The sequence below is a fragment of the Bos indicus x Bos taurus genome, chromosome 18 (assembly GCF_003369695.1).
Source record: "Bos indicus x Bos taurus breed Angus x Brahman F1 hybrid chromosome 18, Bos_hybrid_MaternalHap_v2.0, whole genome shotgun sequence".
Lineage (NCBI taxonomy): Eukaryota > Metazoa > Chordata > Mammalia > Artiodactyla > Bovidae > Bos > Bos indicus x Bos taurus.
Window position 1 is genome coordinate 39,327,603 of NC_040093.1, and position 17,118 is coordinate 39,344,720.

General features: G+C 43.0%; 1 pseudogene; it reads left to right on the forward strand.

The window, feature by feature from the left end:
• Nucleotides 1-1,315: 1,315 nt before the first annotated feature.
• On the forward strand, nucleotides 1,316-1,812 carry LOC113876465 (annotated as a pseudogene).
• The last annotated feature ends 15,306 nt before the right edge of the window (nucleotides 1,813-17,118 follow it).

The window sequence follows — 17,118 nt, forward strand, 5'->3', positions numbered from 1 at the left end:
CTTCATCCACCATGTCTAAGCCATCCTTCAGCAGCAAATGTCCCCCTTCCTGAAGACCTCCCTGAACTCCCACACAGAAACGGTCTTTCCCTTCTCTGAGCCTTAGTGCCCTCTCTCTAACATGAATTACAGTGTGATGACTCCACAGGCGGAGTTTGTCACCAGTTCACTCAAACTTTTCTTAGTGCAACAAATTAATCTCTGAGGAGTTTGAATCCCGGCCATTTATTAAACCTGGGGTTGTTTACTTAACCTCTACCAGCCTCCATTCACTTGCTTGTATAATGGGGGTAAGACTCTCCTGGTGGTCCAGTGGCTATGACTCTGTGCTTCCAATGCAGGGGATCTGGGTTCAATCATTGGTCTGGGAACTAGATCCCACATACTGCAGCTAAAGATCCCGTGTGTCGCAACTAAGACCCAATGCAGCCAAATAAAATAAAATAAATTAATTAATAAAATGGGGGTAAGAATGATTCCTACTTCACTTAGGTTAATATGAGGATGTCGTGAGACAACATATGACCAGTACTTAGCTGGCTGTCTGACACAGAAGAGCTCACTAAATTTTAGCTATGGTTCTTATTTATTTGTATCTGTGGAAGGTACTCTCCAAAAAGAGTTCCTTCTCTATAAGTGTATGTTCAGTCAGTTCAGTTCAGTCGCTCAGTCGTGTCCAACTCTGTGACCCCATGAACCACAGCATGCCAGGCCTCTCTGTCCATCACCAACTCCCAGAGTTCACCCAAATCCACGTCCATTGAGTCGGTGATGCCATCCAACCATCTCATCCTCTGTCGTCCCCTTCTCCTTCTGCCCTCAATCTTTCCCAGCATCAGGGTCTTTTCAAATGAGTCACTCTTCGCATGAGGTGGCCAAAATATTGGAGTTTCAGCTTCAGCATCAGTCCTTCCAATGAATATTCAGGACTGATTTCCTTTAGGATAGACTGGTTGGATCTCCCTGCAGTCCAAGGGACTCTCAAGAGTCTTCTCCAACACCACAGTTCAAAAGCATCAATTCTTCGGCGCTCAGCTTTCTTCACAGTCCAACTCTCACATCTATACATGACTACTGGAAAAACCATAGCCCTGACTAGACAGATCTTTGTTGACAAAGTAATGTCTCTTTGATAGAATATGCTATCTAGGTTGGTCATAACTTTCCTTCCAAGGAGTGAGCCTACGTAGTGTGTGTTACTTCACCCATTACCACTATTACTACCCCTCCTCTTGAATCAGGGCTGGCATTATGACTTTCCTCGATCAGTAAAATGCAACAGGCCTTGCAGATGCCACCACCCCAGAGCCTTCTATACTGCCCAGCTATGGTCAGTCCCACTGTGTTCTTCAACACCACTGACAACAGCGAGTCTTTGGACCACGTCTCCTTTGAGCTGTTTGCAGACAAAGTTCCAAAGACAGTGGAAAACTTTCATGATCTGAGCACTGGAGGGAAAGGATAAATCCTGCTTTAACAGAAAAATTCCAGGATTTATGTGCCAGGGTGGTGACTTCACATGCCATAATGGCACTGGGTGGCAAGTCCATCGATGGGGAGAAATTTGATGATAAGAATTTCATCCTGAAATATACAGGTCCTGGCATCTTGTCCATGGCAAACACAGGCCCCAACACAAACGGTTTGCAACTTTTCATCTGCATGGCTAAGACTGAGTGGTTGGATGGCAAGCATGCAGTCTTTGGCGAGGTGAAGGAGGTCATGAATATTGCGGAAGCCATAGAGAGCTCTGGGTCCAGAAACGGCAATACCAGCAAGAAGATCACCACTGTGGACTGTGGACAAATCTAATAAATATGACTTTTTTATCCTTAAAAATAAATAAATAAAATGCAACAGAAGTGATACCACTTCTGGTCTTCTCCTTTAAAAAGCCAGGCAGCTTCTGCTTTCTCCCTGGTAAAGCCAGGCACCTCGCCATAAAGAAACTTGGACTAGACTATTGGATGATGAGACCACAAAGAAAGAGAAAGGCCATATGGAAGAGCACTGAGATGCCAGACATATGAGTGATGTCATATTGGACTTCCAGCCAAGCTCAGTAGCCAGCTGAATGCATGTGCATGAGAGACTCCCCAAGCAAGACAAGCAGAAAAACTGCCCATTTGAGCCTCAGAAACCTTAAAGTCAGCCATGGATTTATGGGAAATCATAAATTACTATCTAGATAACTAAAACAACATCTATCCACTTTCCCCTCTGCTAGACCATGAGCTCCTTATGCGTAAGGATCATATCAAATTTACATTTGTATCATCAGCTCCAGAAGCGTCAATTAACTCATACATTAATACACTAGTGGAGTATGTGAGTGGCTAAGGCAGAGTTGTTTGAACGGAAAGCTACTGAATGAATTATTTTCTATCTCTTTATGAGGATACTGGACATACAGAATCAAAGCCCAGGGTACAAAAAACATTAATACAATCTTACAACCTAAGCAAGAGGACCCCATTTTTGAAAGCTCCAGGCGCAGCATCTTGGTTAAACATTTCCCTTCCAAAACAACCTGGATCCATGTCAACTTCTAAGACACTGGCAACCTGGGCAGCCTGAGGAAAGGAAATGGGAAACTTGGATTTATTGCACCAAGTTGAAACTGCAGAGGGAAACAGACGGGAGATAAAACATTCCTTGATGTTGACATTTTTCTACCCATTCAAGTAGTGATTGCTGCTCACCATCTGTCTTGGCTCCAGAGAGTTGGGTCTTTGAGCATTGAAAGAGCTTCCTTCTGTCACTTCTGCAGAATGATATCAAATGTATCACCTCTTAAGATTATATTTTGTCTAACACAGAGTCTAGCTCTGTCCCTTTAAGCCTGACAGCCCATCCCCAGATCAAAAGACCTAAAAAGAAGTTATCTCATCCAGCTTTTTCTCATTCTCAAATTTTGTCCTAAACCATAACCCTCTTGTTTTTACATCTCTTTTCTGTTAAGAATCTTGCCTATGTCCTCAGACTCTTACTATGCACCAGAGGTTCTGATCCCAAGCTCTTCGCCAGCCACAATGATTTAGTTTCCCATGAACTTTCCAACTTCCAGTTATATGAACAAAGTGAAACCATGCCACCTCAGTCATAAAGCACCTTCTGACCAAAGCATCCAGAGTAAACCCTTGTGATCTCTATAATTTCTGGGCATTACACATGAGATCTCAAATGAAGCCCACATTCTATCTGCTGGAAAGCATTTTACACAAATCCTTTGGAAATGAGTTATGAAGAGAAACAAAAGGATCAAGGATATGATCCTGCTAACTTGAGTAGATGTGAATGAAACCCCATGCCAGATACACTTGATAGCTTTCATTCTTAACTTTTCATCAAATCAAAAGTCATGTCCTCCACAATAATTTTTGTTAATTCTCAAGGTTCTTATATTCTCACTGCCACTCCATATTGCAGTTCCCTGAATCTAATGAATTCTTGTTCCTAGTTTTAATAATGCCACATGTACATGTACTGAGCCTCAAATACCTTTCTTACATCATAAAACGCTTCTTGAGTCTTTCATATGTGAGTGCAACAAAACCCAGTCACTGCGGTCTAGGACATAATGACCCAGTGAAAGGACAGGGAAAAAAAAAAAAAAAAACAGTAGACAAACAGCAGTGAACACTCCTCCAGGAAAAGCTGAATGTGCTCTGTAGAGCAGCACCTCATTCTGGAGGTGAGTTGGGAGAACAGAACAAGATTCCCAGGGAAATAAAAAACAGGAGATACTTACACTCAAAGTATGAGCCATTAAAACAGACAAATCCCAAGTTACAGCTAGACATTTCAGTATGTCTCAATAATTGATAGAACAAATGGACAGGAAATCAGCAAAGAGGTGGTAGATTTGAACAGCTATCAACCAGCTTGACCTGAGTGACATTTATAAAACACTCAACCCAACAATGTCAGGATACACATTCTGCTCAAATGCATCAAGAACAGTCATCAAGAAAAACCCTATACTGGGTCATACTCCAAATCTCAATTATTTCAAAAGGACTCAACTCCCAAAAAGTATTTTTCTCTGACCACAAAGAAATTAAATTAGAAATCAATAACAGAAAGATTTCTGAAAAAAATCCCCAAAGTTTTTAAAACTAAATACATATCTAAGTAATAAACAGGTCAAAAACAAAATCAAAAGGCAAATTAGAAAATACTTTGAACAGGAGGAAAATGAAAATATGAGAATTTATGGAATGTCACCAAAGCAGATAAATTTATAAGACTAAATGCTTATATTAGAAAAGAAAAATCAATTTCACTTTCCACATTAAAAATTAGAAGTAGAAGATAAAATTAAACCCGCATTAAGCAGAAGAAATGATATACTAAAGATCAAAGTGGAAATAAATGAAACAGAAAACAAAAAGGCAATAGGAAAAAAAAATGAAGCCAAAGTTGCTTCTCTGAGATCAATAAAATTAATAAAACTCTAGACATAATGATTAAGAGAAAAGACTCAAATTATCAACATAATGAATAAATGAGCTACAACATTTAAATTTCTACTGGGAATTCTCTGGCAGTCCAGTGGTAGGACTTGTTATTTTCACTGCTGGGACCCAGGTTCTATCCCTGGTCTGGGAACTAAGATCCTGCAAGCCATATGGTACAGTCAAAAGTAAAAAAGTAAATTTCTACAGATATTAAAGGAAAACAGCAAATACAGGGGACTTCCCTGATGGTCCAGTGGTTAAGACGCTGCACTTTCAATGCAGGAGGCGTGGGTTTGATCCGTAGTTGGGGAACTAAGATCTCACATGCCACTCACCCAAAAAATAAATAAATAAAATTTTAAAAATAAAAGTAAATGTAATGAACAATCTTATGGCAATAAATACAAAAACTTTTATGAAATGAACAAATTCCTTAGATGACACAAATGACCAAAGCTCATTAAAGACAAAATTTGGCAACCTGAAAATGTCTATCGATGAAAGGAACCTAAACTATAATTTAAAACACCCCATCAAGGGAGAACGGATACTTGTGTATGTGTGGCTGAGTCTCTTCACTGTTCACCTGAAACTATCACAGCATTGTTAATCAGCTATACACCAAAATGAAATAAAAAGTTTTTAAAAATAAGTAAGGTATTGTATATATAGGGGGAAAAATATATATATATACATATGTCCCAATGTTCATTGCAGCACTGTTTACAATAGCCAAGACATGGAAGCAATCTAAATGTCCCTTGACAGTGGGTAGAGATGTGGTGCAATGGAAGATACAATGGAGCATCACTCAATGATTAAAAAGAATGAAATAATGCCATTTGCAGCAACATGGATGGATCTGGAGATCATCATACTAAGTGAAGTAAGTCAGAGAATGACAAGTAGCATATGCTATCACTTATATGTGGAATTTTTAAAAGTGATACAAATGAACTTATTTACAAAACAGAAACAGACTCACAGACTTAGACAAAGAACTTATAGTAACAGACGGGCGTGGGGGGTGGACAGGGGAAGCGTCGAAGGAGGGATCGGTTGGGGATTTAGGACTGGCATGTACACACTGCTGTATTTAAAACAGATAAGCAACAAGGACCTACTGTACAGCACAGGGAACTCTGCTCAATATTCCATAATAACCTAACTGGGAAAAGAATTTGAAAAAGATAGATATATGTATATGTTTAACAGAATCACTTTGCTGTACATTTAAAACTAATAAAACATTGTTAACTATCCAATATAAAATAAATTTTTTAAAAAATAGTAGCTGTATCATTAAAAAAGAAGAAAACTCCAGGTCAGATGACTTCCCAGTGCATTCTATCAAATATTTAAAGAAGAAATAATGTCAATTCAATACAAACCCTTCCAAAAATTGAGAATGGACTACTCCCCAACTTATTCTGAGGCCAGCAGGACCCCAACAACAAAATCAGAAAAAGATATTACAAGAAAAGAAACAGACCAATATTCCTCTTGAATATAGATGCAAAAATTCTAAACAAAACTTCAGCAAATCAAAAGCAACAATATATTAAATGGATAATATATCAGGACTATGTGGGATTTTTCCAAGGAATGCAGGGTTATTTTAACATTCAAAATTCAGTCAATGTAATTTACTATGTTACATAGTAAACTAACTAAAGACAAAAAAACACATGATAATCTTAATAGCCACAGAAAAAGCATTTGCCAAAATCCAACATCCAATCCTGATTTTAAAAAAAAACCTCTGAAAAGAACAAACAGAAGAGAACTTCTCCAATCTGAGAAAAGCCATCCACACACACACACACACACACACCCAAAAACAGTTAACATCATACTGAATGGTGAAAAACTTGAATGTTTCCTCCCTAAGATCAAGAACAAGTCAAGGATTCCCACTCTTATCACTTCTACTGAACACTGTACTAGAAGTTCTAGACAGTGTAATCAAGCAAGAAAAAGAAGTAAACAGTATCCAGATTATAAAGGAAGAAGGAAAATGTGAATCTTTATTCACAGATAATATGATAACCCATCTGGAAAAAAACAAAATCAACCAAAAAACTACTAGAATAAATAGATGAGTATAGGAAAGTTGTAGGAGTCAAGATCAATACATAAAAATCAATTATATTTGTATATGCTACCTATAGTTGGAATCTGAATTTTTAAAAATATCACTTAAAACAGGTATTTTAAAATAATAATTAGAGATAAACCAGAAAACAATGGGAAAGACCCGAACAGTGAAAACAACTGTTGCTGAGAGAAATTATGGATGAATTAAACAAATGGAGAGGTGCCCCGGAAGCAGTTCTTTGCCCTTCTGACACGTAGCAACCGGTCCGGTACAGGGTCCTTAGCTGAGTTTGGGGGGTTTGGGGGGCTAAAAAAAAAAAAATAATAAACAAATGGAGAGCTATACTTTGACCATGGGTCAGAAGACTCTGTTGTTAAGACATCAATTCTCCTCCAAACTGATCTGCAGATTCAAAGCAATCTCAATCAAAATCCTAGCAGACATTTTTGTAGAAATTGATAAGGTAACTCTAGAATTCATATGAAAAGATAAAGAACCTAGAATAACCAAAAACAACTTAGAAAAAGAACAAATTTGAAGGACTAACATAACTCATTTTAAGAGTTTTTTTTTAAACTAGAGTGATCAAATCAGCATGGCATTGTATAAAAACAGACAAACAGAATAGTGAGTCCAGAAAAAAAAACCTACACATATATCAACAGCTGGATTTTTACAAAGGCACTCAGACAATGCAGAAAGGATAGTCTTAACAACAAACAGGGATGTAACAATTGGATATAAATATACTCTGGCAACTCTAGACCTTCGTTCCCATCAGCTAGCAACTTACTGGGCACCGTGCCAGTCACCCAGAAACCCACTCTGCATTTTGACCTGCTCCCCACTGCTCCCACCACCCAGCTTGACTCCCCTGCATAAATCATTCATTCTAGTTGCTCACTCAGCCCCTACAGACAGCTGAAGAGGGCACCCCCAGGGGACTCTCTCCAGACCTGTGGCCCCCTGGGCCTGCCATAACTGCTGCCATCCTCCCTGCAGTGACCAGCCTCTGCGCTAGGAAAGGATTTCTGGGTTCTGCCGGGGTACAGATATGAAGCGAAGCCCACTGACACACAAGGCCAGACAGGGCCTGGGCAGTGGGCTGTCACACTGGCTCCTCTCCAACCACCTGGTCCCTCTTACAGAGCCTTCCCAGAAACTGGACACAAGTCAAGCTCTGGTTAAAAAATGGGCCCTTACCACAAATGCCCACAGGGTCTAGGCCTAGAAGTTGAACCAGTGGAGGGTCAGGGAGAAGACAACAGCAGATGGAGGGGATTAAGGCAAACTATATAGAACAGCCCATCCTGGTGGCAGCTGACTCCTGCCTACCCTGACACGAACTGGTATTGTCATAGCCTTGCTTTTTGAGAAGATGGGAGTCCAGATTTTCACGTGTAACTGTCTAAGTGTCGTCAGTGAATCTAAAGTAAAAGAAAACCCACAAGAGGCAAACACCCCAGTTCTGAAGCCACATTCAGCCTCAGATGCCAGCAGATCCCAGGTTAAACTCTTCAAAGCGTGGGATCAGCTCTGGTCCTGGGTGCCTGCGAGGGCAGGTGTGAGCTGGAGGGGCCACAGGCAGGGCTTTTTGCTTCCATCTGGGAACAGCAGCCCAACCACAGCTCAGCTTCCCAGCTGCCTTCCCCGACCAGGGCCAGACTCCCAAAGTAGCTGTTGTCTCAGCCCCACCACCTGGAAGCCCAAATGATGAGACTGGCAAAACCTCCCACACGTGATGAAAGCAAATATGGCCATGCCTTTGCACTGCTGCTTGGTGACAGTCTTGTTCAAGATGAGCCCTCTGAACCTGGGGAGAGAAACAGCAAGCGGTTAGAGTGCAGATTTGCCACCCTTCTCCACAAAGACCACCCTATCAGCCTGTGTCCCCAGCTCAGCACTATTCTGGCCACCCTAAAAATATCTGTGGTGGCCCAGCTCGTTTCCCCAGTGTCCTCTGCACCCCACACATGCGTTCCCACCTCTGTTTGGAGTCTTGGCTCTTTCAGAAGGTTCACCTGATGATATCAGCCCACTGAAAACACAAGGAACCCCTTCGGAGACCCCTTAGCTGGCGGAGGTCTGCCACCTGACAGCCTGTGAGCTACTTTTCAGCAGAAAGCTGAATCCGCAAAGGTCTCCCACTGCTCCCCCCTCCACTTCCCAGAAGACCTGCCCCATCCAGGCCCTGGCTCCACCAGGCACTGTAGTTTATCAAAGGCCTGGAGCCCAGAAGCTTCTGGAAGGAAAGACACCTTGACCACAACTTCCCCATCCTGAGAGTCAGTTAGGAAAACACATCGGAAAGGACTGGGGTGGTCCCCTTCTGGGTCCACGAGCAGAAAGGGCCCAGGAGGATGCGGCTGGAGAGCAGAAGGTGTGGGCTGGGACGGAGGCCCCAGGGCCCCGCGGCCCTAATCCCTCTGCCCTGTGAGTCCCACCAGCGGCGGTGCACTGAGCCGTCACCTTGCGGCCAGCTACACGGGGCCAGGTCGGCGAGGGGCCTGGCCAGCACTGTGCTCGGAGCCTCGCGTTCCTGACTCTCATTCTCAACGACAAGCCTAGACATGCCTAGGAGGAGGTGGCCGACCAGGACACATGCCGGGGAGCTGTGATGCCAGCCCGGCTCCTGCAGAAGCCATTTCAGGGAACCTCCTCGGCGCCCTCCTTTCTCCCTGGGCCCGGACCTCGGCCTGCTTTGCACGACCTGCTCCAACCGCGGGAGCCGCGAAGATGGACCGCAGCCTGGGCCCAAGCCGGAGCCCACACCCGGGGCACAGGCGGCCCTTGGCCCACCGGACGCCACCACCACCTGCCTCCCACACACACGCAGAGTCACCGGCCTTGTGCAGAAGGGTCCCCCGACAGCCGGCGCGCCCAGGGCAGGCTCAGGGGTGCGCAGCCCTCCGGAGAGGCCGCAGGCCCAGAGTCCAGGCGCCGCTCCGTGTCCCCTGCCCTTCTCCGCAGGAAACAACCGTTGCCCGTGCTTCCGCCCTCCACGCCCTCTTCCAGCTGCCCGGCAGCTGCAGCGAAGGACCGGCCCCCACAGGCCACGGGCTCGCGGAGGGCGTCCTGGGCAGGAGGCGGGCCCGGGAGTCCGACGCCCTGGAAATGGCAGCCTGGAGAAGCAGCTACTTCTGCCCGGATCCTCCCAGCACCCTGGTGACCGCCTCTCAGACCACACGGCAGGCTTGATGGCCGAGAGCTCTCCAGCCAGCACGTACCTGACTGGTGCCCCGTCGGAGACCCGCGTGCCCCCGAGAAAATCCATCGTCCAACTGCAGCGACAGGTGACCCAAAACTCAACGCAGCGTCCAGTGCGTCGTGTGGGGACGTGGGGCTGAGCGCAGACTGAAGGGAGGGTCTAGGGAAGGCCTGTGGCTCCACGCTTCTGTAAATTAAACTCAATCACTAACCGGTGCACAAATCTCCTTTGAAATTCAATTTGGGTTGGGTTTTTTTTTGTTGTTTTTTAGAGTAAAATTACTCTACAATGTTGTGTCAGTTTCTGCTGTGCAACAAAGTGAAATTCAATTTGTTTGAAAAATAAAATTAGGTCATCTTATAAAAGAGAGAGAGGAAGGAAGGGATCTCAAACAAACAAGCTAATTGTACACCTCAAGGAAATAGAAAAAGAAGAATAAACTAAACCTAAAGTTAGGAGAAGGAATAAAGATGAGGGTGGTGATAAATGAAATAGATAATAGAAAAACAATAGAAAATATTCATGAAACTCAGATCTGGGTTTTGTTCTGTTTTGTTTTAAGATAAAGTTTGACAAATCTCTAGGTAGACTAGGAAAAAAGACTCAAAATTATAAATGAAAGAAGAGACATTACAACTAATATTATAGAAATGCAAAGGATCATAGAAGACTACCACAAACATTTATTTATACGCCCACAACCTAAGAGAAGCAGATAAATTCCTGGAAACACAAAACCTACCAAGAATGAATAATGAAGAAACAGAAAATCTGGACAGACCAATAATGAGTACGGAGATTGAATCAGTAATCAAAAGTCTTGCAACACAGAGAACAGGCCCTGATGACTCCACCAATTAATTCTACAGAATATTTAAAGAAGAATTAATGTCAAGCCTTCTCAAACTCTTCCAAAAATTTAAGAAGAGGGAACACTTCCAAACTCATTTTAAAAGGACAGCATTACTCTGATACCAAAGCCAGACAGAGCCATTACAAGAAAAGAAAATTACAGGTCAAGATCCCTGATGAATATAAATGAAAAATCCTTAAAATACTAGCAAATTAAATTCAACAACACATTAAAAGGGTCATATACCTTGACCAAGTGAAATTTATCCCTGAATGTGAGGATTGTTCAATATACACAAATCAGTAAGTGCGGTATACCACATTAACAAAATAAAGGACAAAAATCATAGGATCATTTCAGTAGATGCAGAAAAGGCATTTGACAAAATCCAATACCCATTCATTATAAGAACTCTCAACAAAATGAGTAGGGAGGGAACATAATAACATAAAGGCCACATATGACAGCTAACATTATACTAAATGGTAAAAAACTGAAAGCTTTTTCTCTAAGATCAGGAACAAGACAAGGGTGCCCATTCGGACCACTTTTATCCAGTACAGTTATGGAATTCCTACTCAGAGCATTTAGGCAGGGAAAAAAAATAAAGGCATCCAAATTGGAAAGGAAGAAGTAAAAATGCCTCTGTTTACAGAGGACATGATATTATATAAAGGAAACCCTAAAGAGTCTGCCAGAAAAAAAAAAAATGCTAGTACTAATACACAAATTCAGTAAAGATGCAGGGTGTAAAATCATATTCAAAAATCAGCTGCATTTCTACCCAGTGGTTTAAATCCTCTGGGCCACATTGGGGTTGTCAGCAAAAAGAAAAGAGAACAAATGAACCCTTGCTAGAATATGATGGAGAAGATTCAATTCTCTAAAATTCTTAGAAGAATACCTGGGTGGGGGTGGGGGTTTCTAAAGTGACTTTTACAAGCCCCTGTCTCCTGCCCAGCATTTCTAAAGGAACTGAACCTATACCTTGGACAGCGAAGGGTGATTCCAGCAGGCAGATGGGAGCTGAACGCCACAAGTATCAATAAATAAGTCTTGAATGTCACTTTACGGTCTTTTTGGAAGCCAGATGGAGAGGGGGTAGGTAATGAGAATTTCCTTCCACAGGCTCTCTGTGATCAGCAGCCACAGCAAAAAGATCCCAGGATCCTCATTTCCAGGGCTCTCTGCCACTGGTCCCCAGTCTCATAAATCCAAGAGGAACCAAATCATGTGCCCGAACTCTCCATCTATCAGTGACAGAACCCAGCTGCTCTTCCCCACTGGACACACACACACACCTTCCAATGTTCACCTGCTTTTCTGACCCATCAGCTACTCCACTCTGGAAAAGTAATGGTATTAGTTATTTTGAAATTTTGATCAGAAGTCAAGGTAGACATTCAGGTCACCATCACTGTCACAAAGATTTACCAGAAGGAGCAACATCGGGTAATATGTTGAAATATTTCATCTCTATTGTATGTTTCCCAATTTCATGTCCTCAGTTCAGTTCAGTTCAGTCACTCAGTCATGTCCGACTCTTTGCGACCCCCTGAATCGAAGCATGCCAGGCCTCCCTGTCTAGGAGATAAGCAAATAACTGGGCATGTCACCATTGACTCAGGAGAAAAACAAGGCTAAGTTTAAATCAGACAGATGTTGCAAATCTTTTTGCAATTTTTATCTAAATGTTAACCCTCAGGAAGAAGAGGATTCAGAGGTATGGACACCTTAGGGCTATGTAATGGGTAATTTTATGTGTCAATTTGACTGGTCTAAGGGATGAGACCAAACAGCTGGTAAAACATTATTTCTGGGTGTGTCTGCAACAGTGTTTCCAGGAAAGATTGGCATATGAATCAGCAGTTGAGTAAAGAAGATTGCCCTCCCCAATGTGGGTGGGCATCATCCTATCCATTAAGAGCCTGAATTGAGACTTCCCTGGTGGTCCAATGGCTAAGACTCTGCACTCAGTGCAGGGGGCAGGTTCAATCCCTGGTCAGGGAACTAGATCTCACATGCGACAACTAAGAGTTTGTATGCCACACCTGAAAGATCCCTCATGTCGTAACTAAGACCTGGTTCAGTTCAGTTCAGTTCAGTCACTCAGTCGTGTCTGACTCTTTGCGACCCCATGAATCGCAGCACAACAGGCTTCCCTGTCCATCACCAACTCCCAGAATTCACCCAAACTCATGTGCATGGAGTCAGTGATGCTATCCAGCCATCTCATCCTCTGTTGTCCCCTTCTCCTCCTGCCCCCAATCCCTCCCAGCATCAGGGTCTTTTCCAATGAGTCAACTCTGCGCATGAGGTGGCCAAAGTATTGGAGTTTCAGCCTCAGCATCAGTCCTTCCAATGAACACCCAGGACTGATCTCCTTTAGGATAGACTGGTTGGATCTTCTTGCAGTCCAAGGGACTCTCAAGAGTCTTCTCCAACACCACAGTTCAAAAGCATCAATTCTTCGGCGCTCAGCTTTCTTCACAATCCAACTCTCATATCCATACATGACCACTGGAAAAACCATAGCCTTGACTAGACGGACCTTTGTTGGCAAAGTAATGTCTCTGCTTTTTAATATGCTATCTAGGTTGGTCATAATTTTCCTTCCAAGGAGTAGTGAAAAGTGAAAGTGAAGTCGCTCAGTCATGTCTGACTCTTTGCAACCCTATGGACCATAACCTACCAGGCTCTTCTGTCCATGGGATTTTCCAGGCAAGAGTACTGGAGTGGGTTGCCATTTCCTTCTCCAGGGGATCCTCCCAACCCAGCGATCGAACCCGGGTCTCCTTTGCAGGCAGACGCTTTACCATCTGAGCCACCAGGGAAGCCAAGGAGTAAGCATCTTTTAATTTCATGGCTTCAATCACCATCTGCAGTGATTTTGGAGCCCAAAAAAATAAATTCTGACACTGTTTCCACTGTTTCCCTATCTATTTCCCATGAAGTGATGGGACCGGATGCCATGATCTTAGTTTTCTGAATGTTGAGCTTTAAATCAACTTTTTCATTCTCCTCTTTCACTTTCATCAAGAGGCTTTTTAGTTCCTCTTCAGTTCAGTTCAGTGGCTCAGTTGTGTCCGACTCTTTGTGACCCCATGAATCACAGCACCCCAGGCCTCCCTGTCCATCACACAGCCAAATAAACAATTTAAAAAAAAGAACCTGAATTGAACAAAAAGGTAAAGGAAGGGCAAATTTGCTTTTTTGCTTGAACTTCATCTTCTCCTCTCCTCAGACATCAACACTTCTGGTCCTCCTGACATTCGCTTTACTGCAATGGTCTGGAACACAATGTGTGATCTCTCTGAGGTATGCCTGTATTATTTTTTTTCCTTACATGTTCAAAGTCGAGTGAAAGGGTTAATAAGGGTTTGGGTAGATATCCTTACGTGGCTTGGCATTCTGTAAAGTTTTGGGTGAACAGGCAGAGCACGAACGATTTTTTAGGGCAGAGAAGATGTTCTGGACCATACATAATGACGGATACATGTCATTATACCTTTGTCCAAGTCTCTAGAAGGTACAACCCTAAGAATGAGCCCTCATGTAAACTGTGGACCTTGGACGATTACGATGAGTCAACGTAGTTTCAAAGGTTGTAACAAATGTAACACTCTGGTGGGAGACGTCGATAATGAGGGAAGCTAGGTGTCTAAGTAGGGGTACAGAGTTGATAAGGTAAATGTCTGTACCTTCTACTCAGAGTCGCTGTGAATCTAAAACTGCTCTAAAACAGTATTAAATAAAGTAAATATGACATACATTCTACTCCAGAATATATCTATCTTGTTTCAGGTTTTGTTTTTTTTTTTTTTAATTGCTTTCTGGTAAAATCGCTTAATCCTCTTCCAAAAGCAGAATGGGGACTGCTCAGCCTTTGCTGTGTCCTGCATGGCGCATTCTGAGAAGCTACCACGAGGTGGCAGCATCCACCCACAGACACTACAACCAGCCTAGCCCGTCTCTGCAGCAAGGAGATGGGAAGAAACCTGAGTCCTCCTCATCTCTTTAGTGGGAGGCCGAGATGCCAGTTCAGTGCGGGTTCAGAAAACATTGTAACCCTATGTTTTAACCCTATGAGAGGCAATCTTCTCCTCGCCTCCACAGGTACACACGTAGTCCTCCCCTCACTCACTTGGAAGGTCCTGTCACTTTTTATACACTTGTGGCTCTTTTAAACACCCATACACACTTACACACACACCCCACCCAAGTTGTCCAAGCCCAGAACAAGCCCCTAACACACTAAATGGTAAAGTTCAGAGGACTATTGCACCTGTTCATTCATCCCTATTTTAACTACAGAAGTCACTGGAGATGCAGCATGTTAAATAATACATGCTTTGTATGATTTACAAATAATACACAGCAAGACAGCTTCAGTATCAGGATTTACCAGCCGCAGTGTCAGCCAGGTCACCTCAGTGGGGTGGGGGGATGGTACTCTGCGCAGCCAGGACCTACAGGAAACCACAAACTAAGGAATCCCAGACATCGGATGAGCACACCCTGGTACCATGAAGCAATTCATTCCCTTTTTTCACTCCGTAACTGATTGTCAGTGTGCTTTAGTCACATCTCGATTTTCATAGACCAGCTAGTGGTTGAAGAGAGATTCAAACCCAAATTGTCTGATTTCAAACCCCCTTCTTTCTACTATCACTTTATTGTAGTGTTTATCTACTTTATTGGAACTTTTCCTGCAATACTGGAGGCGGGGTGACAAGAATATTCGGTTCTCTGAAAAGATTTAGTGTCACTTGGGTATTTTTTTTTCTTCTTACAAATAGAATCCAACAGAATTAAACAAAGAATTTTGCCAAATGCTAAACAGAAGTTTTCCTATTAAAGACATAGCATAGTTCAATGAAATGGAATATGGAATTCTAGTCAACAAGAATTCTCACAAGTATAACAGAAAAAGAAATTAGCACCTGAAATTAGCACCTGAACTGCCTTCAATAGCACCTGAACTGGAGAAGGCGATGGCACCCCACTCCAGTACTCTTGCCTGGAAAATCCCATGGACGGAGGAGCCTGGTAGGCTGCAGTCCATGGGGTCGCTAGGAATCGGATACGACTGGGCGACTTCACTTTCACTTTTCACTTTCATGCATTGGAGGAGGAAATGGCAACCCACTCCAGTGCTCTTGCCTGGAGAATCCCAGGGACGGGGGAGCCTGGTGGGCTGCCGTCTATGGGGTCGCACGGAGTCAGACACGACTGCAGCGACTTAGCAGCAGCAGCAGCACCTGAAATGCCTCATCACCAATATAAAATTTAAGTTCTATGAAGATTGACACACTTGTTCAAAAACGTCAGTAAAATAAACTATGCATTCTTATTAGTTTGAGGTTAGTGGTTATATAACTCTTACTCAGAAGAGTTTTTTCTATGCTACTGCTAGCCACAGGGCCATTATAACCAGGAAATCAATATGACCTAAGTTGCATTAATAAAAGAATGAAGTGATTATCGGGCCTCCCCCGTGGCTCAGATGGTAAAGAATCTGCCTGCTATGCAGGAGACCTGGGTTCGATTCCTGGGTTGAGAAGATCCCCTGGCAAAGGGAATGGCAACCCATTCCAGTATCCTTGCCTAGAGAATCCCATGGACAGAAGAGCCTGGTGGGCTACAGTCCAGGGGTCGCAAAGCCAGACACAACTGAGCAACTAGGCACAGCACAGCATAGGCTGATGATGTATTGATTATCTGTTCCTATGTAACAAAATGCCACAAAGTTAATGGTTTAAACTGAGAAATTCCAGTTTAGCTGGATTTAGAAAAGGCAGAGGAAACAGAGATCAAATTGCCAACACTCGTTGGATCATAGAAAATGCAAGATAATTCCATAAAAACATCTACTTCTGCTTCATTGACTACACTAAAGCCTTTTAGCTTAGTCTATGTGGATCACATACAAACGGTATGGATCACAACAAAGTGGAAAATTCTAAGAGATGGGAACACCAGACCACTTTACCTGCATCCTGAGAAATGTGTATGCAAGTCAAGAAGCAACAGAACCGAACATGGAATAATGGACTGGTTCCAAATTGGAAAAAGAGTACATCAAGGCTATATATTGTTACCCTGCTTATTTAACTTCTATGCAGAGTCAATGCGAAATGCTGGGCTGGATGAAGCACAAGCTGGAATCAAGATTGCCAGGAGAAATATCAATAACCTCCGATATGCAGATGACACCACCCTTATGGCAGAAAGTGGAGAGGAACTGAGGAGCCTCTTGATGAGGGTGAAAGAGGAGAGTGAAAAAGCTGGCTTAAAACTCAACATTCAAAAAACTACAATCATGCTATCCAGTCCCATCACTTCATGGCAAATAGATGGGGAAACAATGGAAACAATGACAGGCTTTATTTTCTTGAACTCCAAAATCACTGCAGATGATGACTACAGCCATGAAATTAAAAGACACTTTTTTCTTAGAAGAAAAGCTAATACCAACCTAGAGAGCATATTAAAAAGC